The sequence below is a fragment of the Megalobrama amblycephala genome, linkage group LG4 (genome assembly GCF_018812025.1).
Source record: "Megalobrama amblycephala isolate DHTTF-2021 linkage group LG4, ASM1881202v1, whole genome shotgun sequence".
NCBI lineage: Eukaryota > Metazoa > Chordata > Actinopteri > Cypriniformes > Xenocyprididae > Megalobrama > Megalobrama amblycephala.
The window spans coordinates 6,035,896-6,058,861 of NC_063047.1; the positions used below are offsets into that span (position 1 = coordinate 6,035,896).

Here is a 22,966-nt window from a genome sequence, read left to right on the forward strand (position 1 = left end):
CACCTCAAATGAAGACAGTGTTTTTGGCTTTCCAGGTTTCATTTCTAATTGAAAACTATTGATTTAGCAATAAGAGGCATTCATACAGGTGGTCTATGTATGGCGGTATGATTTACGGCATAGCATTAAAACTCTATCAATATTTTACTGCTTTGGATGTTGATTCAGGACCATAATTTGGGCATTCATGTCTTATAAGCTAAAACAGACAGAAAATAGCTACAAAAGATGTCACTGTTTTGTTAGCTTTGTGTTCAACATGAAAAACTGTAAAGGATTAAGATAAGAATAAAGTAGTATCGTTCTTCATGAATACACTTTGCCCTACAAATAAATATCACCAAACTTATACTCACACACAAAATACACATACCAGAAATGGAACAAATTCATAAATAAGCTATATGCTCATGCACACACAGATACACACACCTGTTTAGCCAAAAAATATGTCAAATTGAGTGACAGTTAGTGACAAGTGTCACTTATACACACACAAACATACTTTGGCCCCTGAAGGCAAGAGTGAGAATCAGGCACTGATGAGACTCTGACAGGGCTTGTGGCAACCACAGCCGGTAGCAAATACTTAATATAGCAAACTGACATCAAGATTATTAGAGCGGATATTAAACAAGCACATGCTCTTTCTTTGTCTACCTTGTGCAATGTTTCAGTTGAGCCAACAGGAGTACTAAGAAACATTAATGATTAATCTAATCACACATACATTACATGCAAAGATTTATATGCAAACATACAAAATCATGCTAACACAACCATCATAAAGACTCTCTATCCCATACGCACAAATGTTTCAAAGACATCTGATACAAAAAACAGATCAAGGTCATAGTGTGTGTGTGTGTGTGTGTGTGTGTGTGTGTGTGTGTGTGTGTGTGTGTGTGTGTGTGTGTGTGCGTGTGTGTGTGTGTGTGTGGAAGATGATGTAAGTGTTTAAATAGGCAATTTTCTTCTCAAACAGTGGCTGTCCCATTTATTCAATGAGCTGTGGTCTCTCTCTCTGTCCTCTCACTTTTCTATTAGGTTACAGTGCTGTGGCTTGTTGCTCTGGGTGCCAGTAATAATTGGGCAAGTAAATGTGTGATCATGCTCTCTTTACGGTCATCATCCAACTCTCCATCGCCAGACAGATAAACAAGTAATAGTATGCACACACACTCATACACACACGCTGTTCCTGTGTTTAGTGGTAGCATAATCGATAGCTAGCCTTCATCATCATCCTCATCATGGCTTTCTGTTAAATTAAACTGACCAAACATGCTCCAAATAAATTAACATTCTATATGTATGCATATATATATATATATATATATATATATATATATATATATATATATATATATATATATATATATAAAATAATGGTATGGAATTTCCAGTCCATTCCAGTTTTACTGAGCTAAACATATTATCATTTTCATTTTTTATCAGTTTTATAATAGCAAAGATCATAAAGTAAAATACATTTTCATTACTCAAACTATATAAATGTAAATAAAAACTGGCCACAATGGAATTAGAATTTTAGTTTAGTTTAAAGGGGTGGTTCATTGCGATTTCACTTTTTTAACTTTAGTTAGTGTGTAATGTTGCTGCTTGAGCATAAACAGTATCTGCAAAGTTACAGCGCTGGAAGTTCAATGCAAACTGAGATATTGTTATTTAAAGTTATGGCAGTTTAATGCCTACAAAAACGACCAGTTTGGACTACAACCAGCTTCTTCCCGGGTTGGTGACATCATAAACCCTGAAAAACATGCCCACAGGAACACGCGACAAAGTGGGTGAGGCCATGTCACGCTGCATACTAAAGCGGAAGAGTTGTGTACACCGGACGTGAGCGACGCGTCAAAAGATAATATAACACATTATAATCTGTCATATTTTCTACACTGGATGCGGCGTGGAAGACAGCTTCCAGAATCTAAATGAGTTCAATGCTGGATTTGCACAAAGGCTATTACTGAAAGAAGCAGTTCCCACTTTAAAAGCAGAAACTGCTGTTTATCGAACTGTAAGTACATTTTATTGTTTGTAAATGTCTTTTAAATGTATAGTTCTATTTCTATTTTTTGGTTGCATCAAGGACATAAACAAAGACCAATGCGTTTTTGCTTCGCTAGCCAGTTAGCTACTATTCTATTGCATACTTCCACAACAAACACCAACAAACGTCTATGTTCATAGACACACAGTTGTTCATGCTATAAATTAAACGCTACCTTTACAAAAATGCTACTACTCAGTCATGTATTTGGCTACAGTAATCAGGATAAAATTATTGAAAGCTAACAAACAGCAGTGATAGCATATCTAAACACTTTGACACAAATAAAAAATTAAATACCATTTATAAACGTCCTTTAAAAGCTGTGATTGCAGAGGTTCTGCTTGACCCTCTTCATCTGGGTCTGATTCGGGCTCAATTTGATAAGGCAATATAGATGCCATTATTTACATTTCCACTGAAGCACATGTAACAACTAATGGTAAGGGGCGTGACGTTTCCGGAGAGTTCAGCGAATCACAATACACTGGGCTAGCTAACCAATCTGAGCACACTGCGTATTTCGGAGGGAGCGGCTTCATAGAACTAGGAAGGCGTTCAAATGACAATGGAAACAGCGGTGTAGAATAAAGGTAAAATATAGGAAATATATATATATATTTTTTTTAAACTAAGCATTAAGACATGTTAAACTGCACCCCAAAACCACAATCAAGCCTAGAAAAAAAACACTGAACCACCCCTTTTAATACATGAGACACTACAGTTAAAAGGTTGGGGGTCATAAGAGTTGCTTTTTTATATAAAAAGAAAAATCAATCAAAAATTCAGATGAAGACATTCATAATATTACAAAAGGTTCTATATTTAAAAAAAAAAAAAAAAAAAAACTTTCTATTCATCAAAGAATCCTGATATAAAAAAAAGATTGCAGTTTCCACCAAAATATTAAGCAGCACAACTGTTTTCAACATTGATAATAAAAAAATATCAGCATATTAGAATGATTTCTGAAGGATCATGTGACACTGAAGACTGGAGTAATGATACTGAAAATTCAGCTTTGCCAATACAGGAATAAATAACAAAATAACAATATATATTAAAATAGAAAATAGCTATTTTTTAAATTGTAACAGTATTTCACAAAATTACTTTTTTGCTGTATTTTTATACAAATAATTGCCTTGATGAGCATAAGAGACTTCTTTCAAAAACACAAACTTTTGAACGTGTAGAGCTTGAAACGTTTACAATCTGCCACCATTAATTAAACATGAAAATGCCACTACATAGCAATAAACTAGACTGTGCTGAGAAATTCACTGCTGGTAAATATTTTTAAATGGTACAGTTAGGGCATTAACTTTGGCAGCTCTAAAATACTAAAACTAAAATAAAAGCAAAAACTGAAACTAGAAAACTTTGTGTTTTACTACTATTGGTCCCCACACAGCAAGCAAAACCTGACCACACACACACACGATTGACACCATTTTAATATGAAGCTTTCTATACCCTAACACTGCATCTACCCCCTTACTTAAACTTTTTTGTCAATTTTGTATGTATTTGTTTTATATTTAGTCCCTTTATTCAGTCATTTTCTTCATAGGAACAGATGATTGGTTCAAACAAGGTGTTGCCAGGTTTTACTGTCCTTGAAGGGACATTTGGTACCTAGCAGAACCAGACTAACATACACATACAATACAGAGTGTTAGTGTGTGGGATTATGGGTAATGTCAGCTCTACTTTTTTAATATTTATAAGCAGGAAGGAAAGGAAACTTCCTGGTGTGTCATAAAGCAGAGTGTCCAGACACCTCATAGCTGTCTGATAACCTGCCAACACCCCAGCAAAAAGCCCTCACACGCCTCTCTCGCTGCTTCTGCTTCTATTCTTCCCTCTCTCTCACACGATCTCACCTACAGCACAAAATCCGTGCCTGTCATTTTCACTCAGGCTAACTCTACTTTAAGAAATCTTGAATAAAACTTTAACTTGCACTCCTGAGAACTCCTGACTTAAATATACAAGAATTCCTGACTTAAATTCTGTATAAGTTTCCAGTTCACCCTATCGATGTTTAAAGAACAAATTTTTTAAATGATGTTTAATGAACACAAAAGGAATTATCCAGTAATACGAAGCTGTTCTTTTCCGTACAGAAAAATAGCTGATGACCACGGCTGCCCCAGGTCCTCGTCCACTTTCATTGTGTGGACATTTTTTGAGTTTCACGCAAGAAAGTCATACAGGTTTGAAACATCATGAAGGCAAGTAAATCATGAAAAAAAAAAAATAATAATAATTTTAGGGTGAACTACCAATTTAATGGAATTTTATAAAATGTAATACATTTCTAATTAGTTATATTAATAATTAATTCTTTCTTCTACTTGTTTAATAACGATCAAGACCAGGCAGATACAACACTGATTCTCTCATTCTTATTTTATTGTATTATTAATGGAATCATATTGGAGGGATGTACTTTCTTTTTTCTTTTTTTTTTTTTTGCTGCTTTTTATGAGTTTTTCCATAAGTGAAGTTATTTTACAATTCCAATCAAATTGTAAATATGATCTGATTATTACTCTACTGAAGCTTATGGAGGCAGACTTCTCAATGCCCCAATGGCTCTGAAGTAAGTGCAGACAAACTGGCTCACTCCACTGCTCTTCTTATGGTTATATATTCATACAGTAGAATTTATGAATCAATAGATAATTTATAAAAACTGACTAAAAAGAGGCTAATTTATGCATGTAGTTAAAAGTAGTGAGCACGCACTTGTGTGTGTGTGTGTGTGTGTGTGTGCCCACATTAGTCAGCTAAATATCACAAAACCTCCTTTTGGGGATATAATCATCTGGGAAAAATAACTCATTTAACATTTATATTATATTTATTCATAACATTTATTTTTTATTATTATTCTAAAAAAAACTTAAAAAATTTTCTGAAAAAGTTACAGTTTGGAATAGGTTTTATCTATAGCAATAATAATTATACATCTTTAAATATGTTATAGTCTACAGCATGTCCTTATTTAGCTGACAAAGTAAATGACCCTGTGAGATAAAGTGAGATAAGACATGATCAAAAGACAAGAGAAAAGTGAAATTTGTGTTAGTATTGTGCTATACTTTTTTATTTAGCTTTCAAGGAGACCAGAGTTCAAACAAGAATAACATTTTTTTAAACAAACCAATCAAAATCCCATCTAAGGTGGACAGCCAGTGATCACCATGTAATTTAGTTTTGACATTTTGACATTTATGTAATACCTCCTTGTGTTCCACTGGACAAAAAGTCTATTTAAAGCAACCAGACTCAAACTATTACTTATTTCTTTTCTTTTTTTTTCTTTCTTTTTTTTCTTGGTATTTTTGAATGTTGCCTTCAAAAACCACTTGGCCTAAAAACCTGCATGACACTTTTGAAAGATAGTAAAACCTGTAATCACCTACGTAGATTGTGGGGACAATGTAATGAGTTGGTTAGAATGCCGAAAGGTTTGTGTAAGGGTTAGGTTTAGGGGTTGGGGGCGAGAAAATATCATTAACTCAGTATAACAACAACAGAAACCATGTGTTAAGTCCCCAACATGACAGAAAAACAAATTTGTATGTGCATCTGTGTGTGAAAAGCAGAGGAAGAAAGAGAGAGATGCAGATTTAAAATGACAAACTGCTCAGTGTGAGAAATGACTGCTGGTGCGTCATTCTGTAAAACTCTCACGTATGATAAAGCGAGTAAATTTGCAGAATTAACAGTCCTGACAGAGAAGCTTCACTTTAGAGACACTGTCAGACTGACAGGACATCACCACAGCTCACCCTGCTGGCCACAGTGAAGCGCTACACCCTCACTACACACAAAACATCTGCACAGACATCTCCCACCATTAACAGCAACTGCTGACACCCTGTGATATCCTAAAATCCAAAGTAATCCCAAAGTCCCAGAGTTCTAAAATAAAATGCATTAAAATGTATTCAAATGAGCATGCTTCAACTGCTCTTCAAGAGAGTTCATTCCTTTTTAGCCAAATTAAAACACAACATATCAAGTAAATAAAGACTGAATATAAATAATTCATCTCAGTAATCACAAACACTCTCTCACTCACATTTTGAATATGCTAGTATATTCAATATCATAATGTCCATGGTTTTTTTAATCACATTTTTGATAAACTGCTCAAATAAGTCTTCAGGAAATCAGCATGCACAATTACAAATGACCCAAGACAATATAAAGTGCTTAAAGTTCACACATATTCAGAACAAATTATTCAAACTATTTCAAACATACACACACACACACACACACACACACACACACAAGAAGTGTCCTCATAAACCATGTTTACGTTGTAATACCCATGTCATTATACACATTTTTGTCCTCATAAACCATGTATACAAGGACACACACACGTTTACTTAGATATTTAATAGTGGCATTCCATAGAATTCTATTGTTTTCATATACAGCCAGTAAAACTAATCTAAACCAACATCCTTTTCCTAACAGATGACAATAATAAAAAAATAATAATTTGTATACATTTTTAATTATTTTTTATTTATTTATTTATTTTTTATAAACAAGACAATTTTCCCAGATTTAGCTCACATCTGGGTAATAATTCATAAATAAATCAAAAAAGTGTTTATTATTTCAAAAAAAAAAAAAAAATACAAAAAAAGTTTTCAAATATTTTGTGTGATTTAGCTAACTTCGAGGGACAAATTTGTCCACAAACTACGGCTACGTACATACATACACACACAGCTCTGTGGTCTGGATATGATTTCCATGCTTTAGGAGTTTTGGAAGTTTTTGGAGGCCATGCCTGCTTAATTTCCTCTGAGGAAACACAAACCCAGACTCTAATCATCCAAACACACACAAATACGTATAGAGGCTAACACACACACACACACACTGTAATCACTACCTCACTGTGCATACAATATTATACTGTTTATTCCAAATAAACTACTAGCGAGAGAGTGTGAGTCACTGCTGTGCCATAGGAGAGAAGAAAGACAAACAGAAAGAGTGATTACAAGCGAGTGAACAAGAAAGACAAAAGCAAAGGAAAAAGTAATATCCTGTTTGGCTGAGGGAAAAAAATAAACACATTAAAAAAAGACGAAGACTGAAAAAAATACACACAGAGAGTTTCCACAGAAGAAAACATGCCTTGATGACAGGCTTTTGTGCATTTATGATCCTTGGTAAGAATTTCCATGTTTATATTATTGTTTTTATTTTACAAATGAAGAAGGAGGTTGTATGTATGTGTATGTGGTTGTGTGGATGTATTTGTAGGGCAGCTAAAAGCAGGCAAGGAGAAATTACCACACTCATTTATCACTTGTGTTATCTGCCCTAAAGGCCAACACCCAAACACACACACACACACACACACACACACACACACACACACACACACACACACACACACACACACACACACGTCCTAACACACATGCTCCTTCAAACCAGTTACAGGAACATCGAAAACTTTCACACCAAACTTTTCGCAAAAACTTTCCATAAATCCTTGAGAGGCTTACGCATCAAGATTAACAAATTCTACAAATTCGGCTTTTCCCTCTGGAAAACATTAACAGCAACAACGTATTAAGTGTTCGTATTAAGCATTAAGCTCAACTCATTTCTCTGTTACTTTCCTTCCTTGGCACAGCAAATGTAGTATTTACTATTTATATTACTAACATACAATATTTGAATAAGATCTTGGAAACTTTTAAAAGTTTTAAAAGTAATTACAAATGAATATAAAAAAAATAATATTAGTGTGTTATAAAGGAATCCATATAATTAATTCTAATTCAGTTTTTGCGCAATGTTACAAAGCAGTTTTTAGGTAAACAGCTTTAGTGAAGCCATTTCTGCTCACTGAGAACCTAAATGAATCATTAATGTGTTTAATCTGCTTTTGACACAAGGCTAGGGCAAGTCTGTAACTAACTAGTCAGACTGGTCAGGGAAGCTTGTATGCATGTATGATGGGATTACCTCAAGATAAAAAACACTGAATTATCTGCAGCTAATCAATAGACCCCCGTCAAACCATATCTAATTTAATCCAAATGCACTGAATTTTAAGTCAGAGGTTGAAAAATACTGTCTATGTTCTTAGGCAAGGCCGTGTCTGGGTTTCCAAAGCACTTTCTGCATTTATATTCACAGACAATGTCTTACCAACATGGCCTGCATAAATATACAGGCCAGTATATATAACTTTGAATAATAACTCATTAACATTTTTCATAATACTATACTGTTAATAATTGGTGTACATTCAGATAAGACTTTAGTGGTGCACAATATGTAATCACCATATCAGTATCAGAGCCTGTTTAATTTATAGGTAACTGTCAATATTGGATATTTAATATTGGTATTGATACTGAAAATTATTATGGGCGTAATGGCATGAATACAATTTTTCTGATTATAATTTTAATGTAAAATAACTGATCTGTTAAGAACTATATTGTAATAATGTTCGTTAGCATATTAATGCAAGTCATAATAAAGTTTTTCTGCCACATGACATTATAACAGATACCTGTTGCAAAAAGTTCAAGTGCAAAGACTAAACCTTGAATACCACAAAGAAAACTAATTTGATAATAAACAGAGCAAACAGCGCAAATCTAAACAACTCGGCAGAACTTGACCATACTTTTGGCAGAACTTTACCATACTGTAAACAAAATGTAAGTATAACCTGCAGCGACCTGCCTTGCTCAAGGGCACAGTTTGATCTCACTGTCTGGTTCATGACTTACCTGAAATTAAATCTCCTCCCTTCGTGTTAATACACCAGATCATTAACCATCCGGCTATGATCTGAGCAGAGACTTAGGAGACTTTGAGGAGGAAATATTTGGGCACTCTGCTGGAAGACTAAAAACACACTGGAGGAAATTTGATTTATCTAATCTTTTATGGTGATCAGTCAGTCTGGAGGGAAGCAGAGAGTCAAACAGTTTTGGTTGGTACAGTTTTGAACCCAGGATTTATTGATTCTTCACTTTCAGAGTACATTTAAACCTCTGAGAAAATGTGTTCCTTCGAGTTATTTGAACCGAGTGAATTATAAAGCAAAACACGAAAACAAACTTGAGGTTGCCTTTTGTGAAAACGTGTGTGTTTTCATGTGTTCACTACAGTCATGAAAAGTATGTTTATATATTATGGCTTTGATGTGCACTCCAGATCATTTGCCAGCTATACTGTTGATACAATTAGCGTTCTGCACGCATCTTCTATATTATTATGTTTTATTAAAAATGTCTCATGTGCCAGATGTTCAAATTAAGAACGCGACCACATTAAATATATCGATTTCAGACTACAAATTCTATTCGGTATTACTTTGTGTGAATAAAATGACTCTGCAGATTATTTTAAGGTGCCATCTAAGAGTATTACGTAGTTATACAGTTAACATATATATTCAAATCAGTATTTCCCTGGCCTGTCCTTAATACAGAGAGTCCATGAAGAGTACTTAGTCCCAGTAGAGCCAACATCATCTGGGTCAAAGACTGAGTGGAAAACATGTGTTCTGAAGAGAAACACAGAAAGAGAGAGAAATGATGTTCAGATGTGAGCATACAAACCACTCACTGTGAGAGGACATACAGATAGAGATCAGCAGAAACTCAATCTCAACTGAATGTATTGAATTACATAAGAGATCTAAGAGACATCTTTTGTTACCCCCACAGCAACAAACTATCTCCTTCTTATACACACACTAAAAGTCAATTCAGCAGTCAATAGTATACACTAGCACTGGGACCATTAGGAGTCATGTTATGGATTGTCAGACAGTGATTCTACAGCTTTTTAAAACAATTATAACCATATAATTCAAAAATACACTCACTTACTTTGGACTGATAATCACACACACTCATCAACATTCTCTTGCAATTTCAACTGTCAGACTATAATAACCTGAAATATAACAATTACAATCTAAACACTGCCATCTCCTCGGCTCTGATGAGAAAACTATAATTCACACTTAATATTCAGCACAGGTAATACGTGTGATGCATTCCTCTGAGGACTCTGCTCTTGCGTTTGTGCGTTTTGAGAACGTTAATGGCCTGTGTGGATCTGATGGAGGAAGAGAAGGGGTCTCGAAGAAATTAAGCAGCAGAAAGCTGCAGGCCAAAATATGGCAGACAACGATATTTCATACATTCCAACACACACACACACATGCATAGATGCACCTTCTGAGCTTCAGCAAAGTTCAAGCATTTAAACGTCACCAAAAACACACAAATATGCACCGTTGCAGGTTTTCTCATCTATTTTTCATATCGACAGAAAAAGCGCACAAAGGGAGGAGGGGTGGTGTGAAAAAGCTGTAAAAGTGGCGGCGGGTTGAACTCTCCTGTGTATGTTCTACTACAGCACCATTTTCGCATGTATTTTAACGCTGAAAATTGATCACTGGGGACCACAATGCGTTGAAACACAGGCCTCCTGACCACATACGCAATATAAAAATATGTTCAATAAATGATGAATATTGAAAATAACAGAAAATTGCAGTTGGACTACTGTTAACTCATTCATAATCATAGTCATCAAAAGACACAATATGATTGCTTATAATGAATATAGTGTTTATTATATATATATATTTTTTTTTTCTTACATATTAAAGTTTTGATTACTCCAATTTTTAATTTTGTACTGGATATAAACATTTTTTTTATAGCTAAAGTATTAAAAAGATATGATGGCCAGATTCTTTAGCTAAGGATTGATTCTCTCACGACAATTATGGAAATGGGATTCTTAAGTAATGTGTTTTGAGTTTGGAGACCTAAATAGTTTGCAAATGAAATGAGTTTTAAATTGAAAATATGAAGTTTTTTGTGCAAAATCTGTTCAAACAATCAACAAATAAAAAGTACATCATTTACAGATGAAGGACTCACTAAACAGCCCTCTGTGTTTGTGGGTGCGGGGCTTTGTAGATGAGTGCATATTGTCCCTTTAAGAGCACAACTAGGTCGGCGGTCGCTGTGGCGTCGGCTGTGTCTGCGAGGCTAGTGATCTGATTGGTTGTGATTTGTGGGAGAGCTGATCTGATTGGTGGTGATGAGGTCTGTTTCACAGGGCCTGGCTCATGTGGGCCAGGTGTCAGAAAGCATCGTTTCCACGCCAACGCATTACAATGAGACTGGAACAAAAGGGCTGACGGCGCAACCTAGAGAGGGGGGGGGGGGTCGTTGTGGGGACCGAGTGGGTGAATGGAGTTTAACTCCAGACTTGCCTGGCATAATACTGAAAATGCAGATTAACCTCCGCTTTCGAAAGTGGAGCAGAAACACAAGAGGTCAAACTAGCCTCACCTTGGAACCAGACAAAACAACCAAGAATCACCTACATGCTTCTAATCAAAATACACAGTAAACATACATTTAAACTCTTTTACACAAGCACGTCTTACACAAAGTCACAAACAAACAGCTAGGCCCAAAACCCATAGAAAAGCATCATACTTCAGGCCCTAACAACAACACAGATCATACTGCCACTCTTTAACTTATAATTTTAAACTTAAACTTTTTTATCCACACCAACAGACACAAGAATTTGGCTTTGTGTCTGCACTTCCTGTGAAGTACTAAGATGTCAGATAAGTCTTAACCATGAGGACCATTTCAGCCCATTACCACACTGAAACATTCTTGCACTGCCCCCTAATGGTTCATTCCACACTGCAAGGCACATGGCACCCTTCTACAACAGATAAGAGAGCATTCCTTGACGCATCCTTTAGAGATCTCAGATCCAATCTCTAGGAATGGGATAGTCAGCTCATGTATGGGAAGACAGCGTAGGTGTAAGTGACAAGACTCATTACACTTAAGAGTGATGCCATTGAGAGAGTGAAATTTATTTACTGTACAGTGATTATGCAGAAGATCAATATGTGTGTGTGTTTGTGTGCATTCACACAGAGAGAAGATGGTCTAATTATCTAATCGTTTCTGTTGAATGATCGTTCATCCCCAGCGTGGCATTTGGAAGACAGGCATCAGAAACTCATTTTAATGCCTATTATTAGTGCACACAATACTGAGTGTAGGAGTGCAGAAGTGAGGAAGGGAGAATGGTGGGCGGCTATGTGAATGTCAGATTCTCCTTTATTAATGCTGGAATTTTGTAAAACTAATTGAATGTTTTCTCGGGTTGGGCTGTGGCACATAACTTAGTCTGCACAAAATCACACACATTAGGTTTTGCTATCTTCGTGGGGACTCTCCATAGACATAATTTTTATACTGTACAAACCGTATATTCCATCCCCTAACACTAAACCTACCCATCACAGAAAACTCAAATTTCAAATAAGCATTATTTAGTATGTTTATTAATCCATTTCCGTCAAGAAGACCGCTGGCTGGTCCCCAAAGTGTAATTGATCTCAGGTTATACTATCCTTGTGGGGACATTTGGTTAATTTGCTTAGCTAAATTATCTAAATGGGACATTCCATAGACTTCTATTGTTTTTATATGCAGCTAGTTATATAAACCAAATCCAAACCCACATCTTAACCAAAAAAATTTTTTATAAAACTTTGTTTACTTTTATTTACAATATTTTTTTAAATTTTTAATTTTATACTGTTGATATTTATTTTTTATTTTTTTTATACAAATGAGGACACTACCAAAAAGACAAACACACACACACGCACACTACTAAACCAAATGTCAATGCAAACATCGCCAGCAGTAATAGTATCAACCAAACCGACAGCAACATAAATGCCCACTGAAGTGCCTTTAAACGCGCAGCATTATTCAATGTGTTGACGTAATTTCAACTGAAACAGGAAGACAGGGCGAGACATATCCTTCTTTAAAACAGGCAATAGCGTTTAGTTTATCACACCTCGTCCAAAGCCATTGAGCTCTTTACTTAGGGGTAAAACGAAGCTCGAAATACACTGATAGCGAACAACTGGCGCCGCCCACACTGCTGAGAGCGACGGTTAGATGAATATGTAAATATGTGCTGCACACTTTCCTCTCAATAACAAAATAAACACACAACTGAGAAAACAGCTAACTTTTTTTAATAAAGCATAAGAAAAACATCTGATCATAGCAACATGGATATGTTTGCACGGGCTCTGCAATTCTGCACTCTGGTAAAGTCCCAACACGTTTATTTATATAGCACTTAATTCAATAGATTGCATAAAATCAAGCAGCTTTACCATATTAAACATGACAAAACCTTGTCTGTGTCTCATTTCAACAGAAGTACAACTTCCTATTACGTAATTACCACGGACCAATGGTGGTACAAAGGTGTTTACCAGCCGTAGCGAACGTTACCGGAAAGTTCGCTTTGGTAAGCTGTTTCAAACTCCCAAAATGAACTCCAAACGAAGTTTGCTTTGGCCTGATTTTGTTCGAAATGACATCACATCAGTTTGTTCTTCGATTTTGCTTGAAGTATATGGGGACCTCATATAGTCACAGACTTCATTCACCCCAACGGAAAGCATATTTAGACTATCTGATTCTTTCCCTATCCCCTATCCCCTATCTAGTGCACTACGTGCCATTCACCATGAAGAAATAGTGAATGTGTGAGCAAGTTACCGATTTCAGCCACAGCTTCAGCGTCTATTTATAATGTAGGGGGCGGGACGCTTCAGATTCTAGAGAGCATTTGATTGGACAGAAAATCTGACGAGAAGCTGAAGTGCAGGGTGATGTCATCAAAATCTATGAGAGGCTGTACATTTTTAATGCTTTTATCTTCTAAATGCAAATTTTGTCATTGTTTTGGAGCACACTAGCTTATAAATAACAGTAAGGCAAACATATTCATACTAAAAGCTAAAAAACAAAACAAAAAAAATTTCAGGGGGACTTTAAGGTCATCAGAAACTGACAACACTAATATTATACCACTTACATCAATATTAGTAACAAACAAGGAATAGTTCACCCACATAGTTCACTGATAAGTAGGGATGTCTAAATATTATACATTTTAACAGCAGCCATAACATGACAATAATTATCACATGACAATAATTATCAGATTTATGATAATCACATGAACCCACCCCCCCTTCTCCCCTCAGTAATATCAGTATAACATTTTCAGATCAGTTACAGCTTATTTGACATCCTGTCCTGCATTGATTTGCTCTTATATGCATTGATTTTTTTCCTCTGTCCATCCCAATTCACGTCAGGAACAGAAGCTCAATGAATCTGATCATGATAGTGTGCGGGGAAGATTCCCATCGCCCAAAACAGTAAAAGATCTAGTACTCAAATTGAACTGAAACATTCAGCACTTAGGTTCTTTATTTTAATCGGTTCAAAAAAAGTTTTAGTTCTGCAGCATTTTTTCATTTTGAAATACAAAACTAACACCCCTCATCTCAACTACAGTGGTTTGCTCAGGGAGGATCTTAAAAATGTTTAACCTTTATTTAAACCTGATATTAATCTTTATGAAAACTTTTTCATTTCTCAGCAATAATGAAAGATCTCTAGCAGAATAAACAAATAAACCAATCCTCATATATGCCAGTGGCTGTTTTTCTTTATAAGCAAGAGCATGAAAACAGTCCTGAATGGTAAGCTCTTTCATCTTTAAGAGAACGAAGACTTCCTTATCCACGGATGCTTAAGCACCCAATATAAACTGAGACAGACTCAGCAACATTATTGTACTGCCTTTGTGACTGCTTTTATATAATTAAAAAAAGCCTTTTTGATTGAGATGAGAGACATTTCAACATTTAGGTTTTACGTTTCATCCCTCAAGTTTTTCAATGCACATCAACACAAGGTTAAGAATACTGTAAGATTCTGTAATGACCTCTCGGTGCATCCCAGATCATCAGATCCATTCACAAAAAATGTGAGTGTTTTGATTTGGGCAGTCGCCCGATTGTTGAATCTGTGGGATGTAACAGGGGAGGGGGAAACCAATGATCATTCAATTAAATGCGCTGGTTTTTGTGTGTGTGTACGTGCATATGTGTGTATGAAATGGGAATCAGAAGGAGTGTGTGTACGTGTGTGTGAATAATTATATCATGGTTGGATGCCTGTTCACTCACTGTGCAGCCAATGATGAGCTGATTAACAAGGATTTTAATTATTCACCAAAACAAGGTGCCCTTTCACACACACACACTGAAACGCCACAGTAGCAGACAGACGGTGGCATCCTGTGGCGCCATGGTTCTCTGCAGACACTGAGATGTTCATTGTGCCCACCATCTTGTGTCTAAATATATCAAATCACTGCAAGCAAACACAACGCACCGTATGCATGCACACATCACACACAACTAAACGCACATGCACGCACGCACCAAAGAGCGAGGGAACCCAGCTGGCGAATCCTCTGGTGTAACATCTGATGTAATTCGATTTTAGATGGGCTGCTGTATGGTTAAAATTTCTGTATATCTAAACGAACAATTCGCTCACATGACTTCCATCTGGGAAGTGTTCAGTGGAGATGGACTGGAGCAAATTTGTTTGTGACACAAAACCAAATGAAATGAGCTTTGCTGAACGCTCGACTGCACATCATGACACTACAGAGGCTGAAATCATGATCTGGTAAAGACGTCAGCAGACACATTTTTGAGTGCAATAGTACAGCGACAGCAAATGCTTAGACAGTATTCTGGTAGCAGTTGGTTTTATTAAATGAGGTCTTGCTGAGCTCATCTGTTATAAAAGGCGTACAAGTTTAAATGCGACTGAAGAGCTTCCTAAAGAGTTGTGTGAAGTTTTGGGGTGTCCAATTCTGTGGCTGTGGTTTTTGCTTCAAAGCAATGTGACTGGAATATAGATTTGCTAGAACAGCAGAGTTCAGTGAAACTGTTTTCAACAGCTTTTGTAATCCATGTCTGAAACTGGATTGATGAATATATTATCTAAGACATTTATGATTTGAATGCGTCTTTATAATTAAAGTGAATAGAATGATTGTTGAATTAACAAAAGTCAGTCATAAATATACTTGCATTTGATTTGTGACCTAAAAATTAGTATTAATTTTTCATTGTATAAAACATAACATAAATTCAATTAATATGGAATTCGGGATCAAACTGAAATTTAGTAATTCTGTGATTAGTTGGGGTGAGCACTGAGTGGATCAAGATCATAATTACGTTGGACCACCCTGGCCCAGATTTAATTGCAACGGACGGTATTGTTGTCTAAAAAAGGGGAGGTCAAAATAGGTGGGCTGGAGCAGAGTAACCAGGCATGCCTGCTGGCATGACCAGTCACCCAATGAAAGAAAACAAGAGGAACACAGAATGGAGCTGGTTATAACTATATGTTATTGACTCCCTGATCTTAATGGCAGAAAGAGCTAAGGGCTTTAGGTCTGGGGGCGGCAGACTCACAGATTAGTCAAGATGTTCAGGCAAACACTAAAACAGATGTTACAGTGCAGGGTTTCCCAAAAGGTGGCCCATGGCCTGTATCAGGACAAAGTCAAACTGCTGGCTCCTTACCAACATTTATATCTAGCATAAGTGTGTTGACTTCAACTAAAACTAATCAAAGCAGGCTACTCTCTATTGATTGTGTAGATTCCAAAACTATAGTTTAGTATAGTTTAGGTTTGTTGACTGCATTACAGTTCATTATCACTTTAAATAATTGTTGCAAATTTTCTTTCAAATGAACAAAACTAAGAAGCCGTATGACTTATCATAAAAAATTACATGTAGAAAAATTAAATATTGTCTAAAAAAATGTTTTCTATTTTTAATATATTATAAAAGTAATGGCAAAGTTGAACTTTCAGCAGCCATTACTCCTGTTCTTTTCTACACCACTGTATGAAAAAGAGCAGCTTGTACATTCACCTTGTACAGAAGTAAATTCTGATTTAGTGTTTGAATAAAAATAATGTGAGAAAATAAAGATAGAATTTTCCATTTAGGGTGAACTATCACAAAAAAAACACTTTTTCCTTGGAAAAGGCATAACTGTTATTGATGGAGCTCTGTGGGTGGACAGCACAAGGGTCTGTTAAGCAGAGTAACTGCTGCACTCCCAGCTCTAATAGCATTTCACTGCATTATTGATAAAGCATTGTAGTGTGCCAAACTGAGCGAGAAAATAAAAGACACCATGGATACCGTGACATGGCTCATAAAATTTCCAGCCTATAACATCACTTCTCTAATTCTCTTCAGAGCCGTACTGTAGGAAATGCAAAAGATTACAACCTTATGCTGCATAATGCGTGCTGGCTTAAGGGCCAAATGTCAGAGAAAGTGTGTGAACTTAGAGAGACCTTTGTTCTTTTTAGGCATCCTGCTGAGCAAAAAAACATAATTCTTTCTCAGCGATTCATCACTGTCATCTCAATCATCTTAAATTGAAATTGAAGCCAATGAAGCTTTCCACTTCCATCTCGCCATTCCCGTAGCTCAAACAGTAGGGCATGCTGCTAGAGAACATGGGTTCAATTCCTATATTGTGTTCTTTGAATGCAATTTAAGTCATTTTGGATACAAGGATCTGTCAAATGCATAAAAATAAAGTAAAACTGTCCCTGTTAGTGTCATGTGTCAGGGTGTGTCACCTCGTTTGTTATGGTCCTGTCATTTTCCGCAGCCCGTGATTTTAGCAATCAGCGTTGCCTTACTGCGCTGTGTGCACAATCACGAGCTGATCTCTCCCACACCTGTCGCTCGTTCCCTTCACCCTTCATATTCCCAGCTGTGTCTACCCCTTCTTGTCAGTTGATTATTATTCATGTCGCGTGGATGTTTCATGCTCTATGCTCTCGTTCGTGTGTGTTTACTTCTGTTACTTACCTGCTCGTGATTGTGCTCAGGAACCAAAGACGAGAAGTTTGTAGCAAGACTGGTCTCACTTGCTGGACTTGGGCTTGTCCTTCAGTTGGTCACCTTGAGTTTGTTTCCTCTCGTTGGTCTCCTCTACTTGTGTCCGCTGATGTGTGTGCAGAGTACATGGGAGCTACCACACAGAGAGTTAATATTTTCACTGTCACATGGACTGTTCTAAATGTTCCTAAAGTTTTCTAATAAACTTTACTCACATTTTTCACTGCAATTGAGTCCTCCATTCTGAGTTCCTGACAGTTAGATCCAGACAGAAAAAAGTCATGAAAGCACTGAAAAAAAGGGGGAAGAAAAACACAGGATGCACGCTAATGCATATGTTCATGACAAGATTGACAGACAATTTCAAGGAGCATCAATCTCTTAAGTGAATCCTCTAGTCCCAGCAAACAGATGTTTTCCATTTACACACATGGCCTGTAGACTGCTGAGGCCAAAAAGCCTTGAGGAAATCTCTCTTCTGCTTGAGAATTCTTGGAATTCATTAAATCAAAGCAGAAAAATATGCAACTTTCAATGCCCTTCAACAAAGAGGTGGTAACACAGGTGTTTTGCATGGGGCGTGGTGGTGGTGTTCTTGTCCTTCCCTCATCCATTCATTATACATTATAAAGCTTTAAACTGATGCTTCAGGTACCAGTTGCACTGTCCAGATCTCAACCATGCCAAAAACTTTAGTTAAAAAAATGAATTATGCAACCATGGACACTCTTGTTATAAAATTAGCACACTGCAAACCATAGATGTACCTGTTGGGTCACTGTTTCAATAATAATAACAATGTCCTCGAAGGCCAGATACAAAATGCAAGGTAGCCCACAGTTTCTTTGAGGGCGGGGTGGTGGTATTTTGACCACACCCATAAGCCAATATGTTATTCAAATAGCCATTAAATGGCCAATATTAAACACTATACTATTTTGTCTAAATAAATTAAAAATAAAACACTAAAAATCTAGCAATTTAAATCCTACAATATAATGTACAGTATGAAAAATGGACTGTTAATAAATTATTTGAAGATTAACTTTAAGTGAGCTTTAAATGAATGGCAAAGGCCATCTAAATGCAAAAATAGGAATTAATGAGTATGTGCAACAAAATAGCCAATAAATAAAATAAAAAAATGCTGTTATCAACTGATATGGTACCAACCAATATACTGTGCATCGGATGGTTTAGAACAAAATCTAAAAACAGTAAGTTCTGCTCTGATCTTAATCATTTAAGTGTTCTCATACTGCAAAGATGATGCTATATTATTTTCATGATTCACAAAAAACACACAGATCCAGCTTCCATCATCCATTTTTAGTATCTCTCCTTCATTGTATTTCAGGAGGATTGATCTGCAGTGTCAGCAGTGACTCACATTTCATTCTCTCAAATGGGTAAAATATGATCAAAGGGAGCGAGAATATAATATGGCCAATAGGAGATACTCTACTGAGCAGACAACAAAATCAATTGCAGCGTGATCTGAGCTAAAATTAAGTTCTGAAGAAGACAAAATCTGACAAGAAGATTGAAAAGAGGAGTTGATTACTTTTAATTTAATAGCTGCTTTCTGTCTAAAGTGCCTTACAATACCTCAATTGTCAGGACAGGCTCCAGGAGCAACATTGGGTTAAGTGAGTTGCTTAAAAGCACAATGGTGTTGTCATCCATACCTGGGATCAAACATGTGACCTTTCTGTTTCCAGCTCAGATCCTTAATTACTAGGCAAAACCACAGAAGGCCTCTGAAAAGACTCTGAAACAAAGAAAAGCATTTATATATCGACTGGTTAAAACATTGTGTTACATTAAATCAGTTGAATATTATAAGAATGTATTGATGTAAATGTCATAGCATGTAAACATATAAGCTCAAGCAAGAAGGCTCAGTCTGCACTGTTGATCATTTCAACAGTGTGAGCTGCAAAAAAGCTGAAAATGTCATTCCCCCTTAGGTGAAGGTTACGGAGATTCTTTTTTTTTCAGTCAGAATGATCCTACTGAAAGGAGGAAAATAAATCAGTTGTATTGACTTATAACACATGAGATTACCGATAGACTTAACATGAATGCCTGGTCATTACATCTGAGAGAAAGAGAAGGAGAGAGAGATGAAGGTGAACAGAAGGACTGAGAGATGGAATTCGATCTTAATAACATGAGAGACCATGAGAAATATGATCTAAAGGGAACAAAGTGTTCAGAAGTGTCATACAATATCCTGTAATCACTAAATGTTTTTAGATTTTTTTTTCTGAAATCCTATCATTCACATTTCTTTTAAACGTCTTCAAAATATCTCCTTTTTTGTAATTCACATATGGCAAATTTAAATAATAAAACATCAATATGATAAATACATACTATTTTTCTAAAGTAAAACACAGTTCCACAGTAAAACTGAGCCACTTGTGGCCTCTATTTTTGTGAAATGGTAGAACTTTAAGCCACTAATAGTCCTAGGGTTTTTTATAAGGGTATTCAAGCCTAAAAGGTCCTAATCAAACAGGAAATGGAAGAGTAGTTAAGACTGAGAAAAAGGCAAATGCAAATACTCCTTAAAGGAACAGTTGCTCAAAAACAAACATCCTATCATCATTTACTCATCCTGATGTCGTTCCAAATCTGAATGAATTACTTAAATAATGTCACTGTTTTCCATTCCATGCAATTGCTATGAATGGAGAATGTAGTCAAGCTTTAACAATGACATAAAATCTCAAATTTTCATACAAGTATTATAAAAGTAATAAGACAGAATTTTCATTTTTGGGTGAAATAACCCTTTGCCTTGTTTGTGAAACCGAAGGAATAACTACTGCATAGTGTAACCTCAGCTTAATATAAACAAATTTGCTAAAATACAGTAGCTTATTAAGCTCAGCCAAAACCAGACTTAAACCCCAAAGAAAAAAAACTGTAAACTACAGCACATACTGTAAATGCCCTCAATTGAATCTGACAGCACTCTGGCCTACACTAAAATATTTTTAAAATCTTATCAGATTTTCAAAATGTGAGAGACCACAAACATGACGATTAAAAAAAAGAAGAAGAAGAAAATCATAGAACTTAACAGTTTTGTTCCTATAGTGTGTGGAGTGCTGTGATGTGACCAGGACAGCACACCACACACTAACAGATTCTGTTCACAAACAACCATTCAACACAAACAAATATTCAACATGTTACATATTTATGATTCGAGATCGGTGTGGCCCTGACAGTTTTACAAGCAGATTAAATCAATCTTAGCACATCTACCATAATCACACCTGATAAGGTAATCTGTAGAAGCATCAAGATAATCGTGACTTTACCAAGGATTGTTGGAAGGGGAGAATTGGGACCAAAATTGGCCCAATTATCTTGTAGTGTGTGGGTGCCTTTAGACAGGAACAAGGACAGAAATTTCCCAAATCCATGAATACAAAACTGGTAGAAGCAACCTCAGTAGAAATCGAAGTCACGTGAACGCGGCAGCCATTGTAAGTCCACAAGACCGAAAGTGCTATGAAGTGTGCCATTTGGGACAGGGACTATGTAGTCCGAGCTGCCACCAGTCCCATAAACATGGTCACCACATTCAAAGAACCTGGTCCTGGCCATTTTTTTCAGTAGAGTCAACTTTATTTTTCCTATTTTCTGAATATTTTGGACATATCATAAATAAATGTTTCAAAAAATAAAGCTTCAGAAAGGATCATTTAACTAAGCACACTGTACAAATAAATGAAAAACGGTTTGAACATCAGAACAAAAAGGACAGCACATCCCTACAGAAGGATTAAGGTGCACCACGTCTCTGTTTGTGGCTATCGACCCATGTACAATCATCCACAGAGAGAGAGAGAGAAAAAGAACAAGGCCAAAAAAGCAGATGATGAAGATGAGATAAGATGGGTTTCCTGAAAATGGGAAAGAGGAGGGTAGTCTGAGAGACGAGTGTGGTGAGATGAAAGGTCAACATCACTGCAAATGTCAGACAAACAAGGAATATTTTTAGAGGAGAGATTCAGACAGACAGACACTGAAACAGAGACTATGATGCATTCACGCTATATATTTTGATGCCACCGGTGCCAGTTTCAGCTATGATGTTCAGTGATATGATGGAGAAGAACCTTGTAAAGGTCATTTAGTGTAATTTGAATACAGTAGTGTTTATGTGAGCGACATCCGTTTGAGCACAAGATCAAGACTTGTCTTCCATGTTTATGAATGAAGGCAGCAGCAATCAGAGGATATTCTTTCTCTCATTTGGCTCATGTAATCAAGTCAGTTATGAGGGAGAATGAAACTGAGAAATGAAAGGAGCAATGTTTATGACTTTCATCTTTCACACACATTCAAGCTCAGATGGATGCAGACTGGCTAATCTCAGAAGCTTCCCTTCAAAAAGAGACAGAATCATAACCTTGATTGCTGCCACAACTGTTGTGTGTCCATTTAGATGGATTGTCTGTTCCCTGGATAAATTTACTGTCACTTGCTCTGCCTCTGTAAGTGTCCTTTTAAATTTGCTAAGGCATATCTCGTGGTAAGACTAAAACAATTTCACATACTCAAACACAACCAGAACAAAGCCTCTCCTTTTGTAACATTTAAAAAAGAAATAAAACTCTGAAAAGACATGTACGTGTTCCTTCAGACATCGTATCTAAATGTTTACATACGATTTTCGTTTTTTCCGTGTCTTCAGCGATCTTTTGGTTCGTTTATGCGGTCCGGTTACCGGTTGAAACCAAAACCGATCTGTCACAGATGAAATAATGCTGCCACCTAGTGATCTGCAAAATAAGCTACACCTCTGAGATTAAGTGCACAACATAGAGTAAAGGCAGATGACTTCTCACTGTGACTTAAAATATGTTGAACCTTTTTTTTTTTTTTTTTTTTTATAATAATTTCAGGTTAGGTTTATGGACAATCTATCATCATGGAGTCAGAACTCA

At 36.3% G+C, this 22,966-nt stretch overlaps 1 long non-coding RNA gene across 2 annotated transcripts in view; it reads right to left on the reverse strand.

The window, feature by feature from the left end:
• The window catches only part of LOC125266408, a 218,076-nt gene extending 195,314 nt beyond the window's left edge, over nt 1–22,762 (reverse strand). For both annotated transcript variants that reach the window (XR_007184486.1, XR_007184487.1), the window contains exons 1-4: nt 22,688–22,762; nt 19,685–19,767; nt 18,212–18,286; nt 17,967–18,129 (exon numbers count right to left, since the gene is read on the reverse strand). This is a non-coding gene — a long non-coding RNA (uncharacterized LOC125266408). The remainder of the gene's footprint in view (nt 1–17,966; nt 18,130–18,211; nt 18,287–19,684; nt 19,768–22,687) is intronic.
• Between the last annotated feature and the right edge of the window lie 204 nt (nt 22,763–22,966).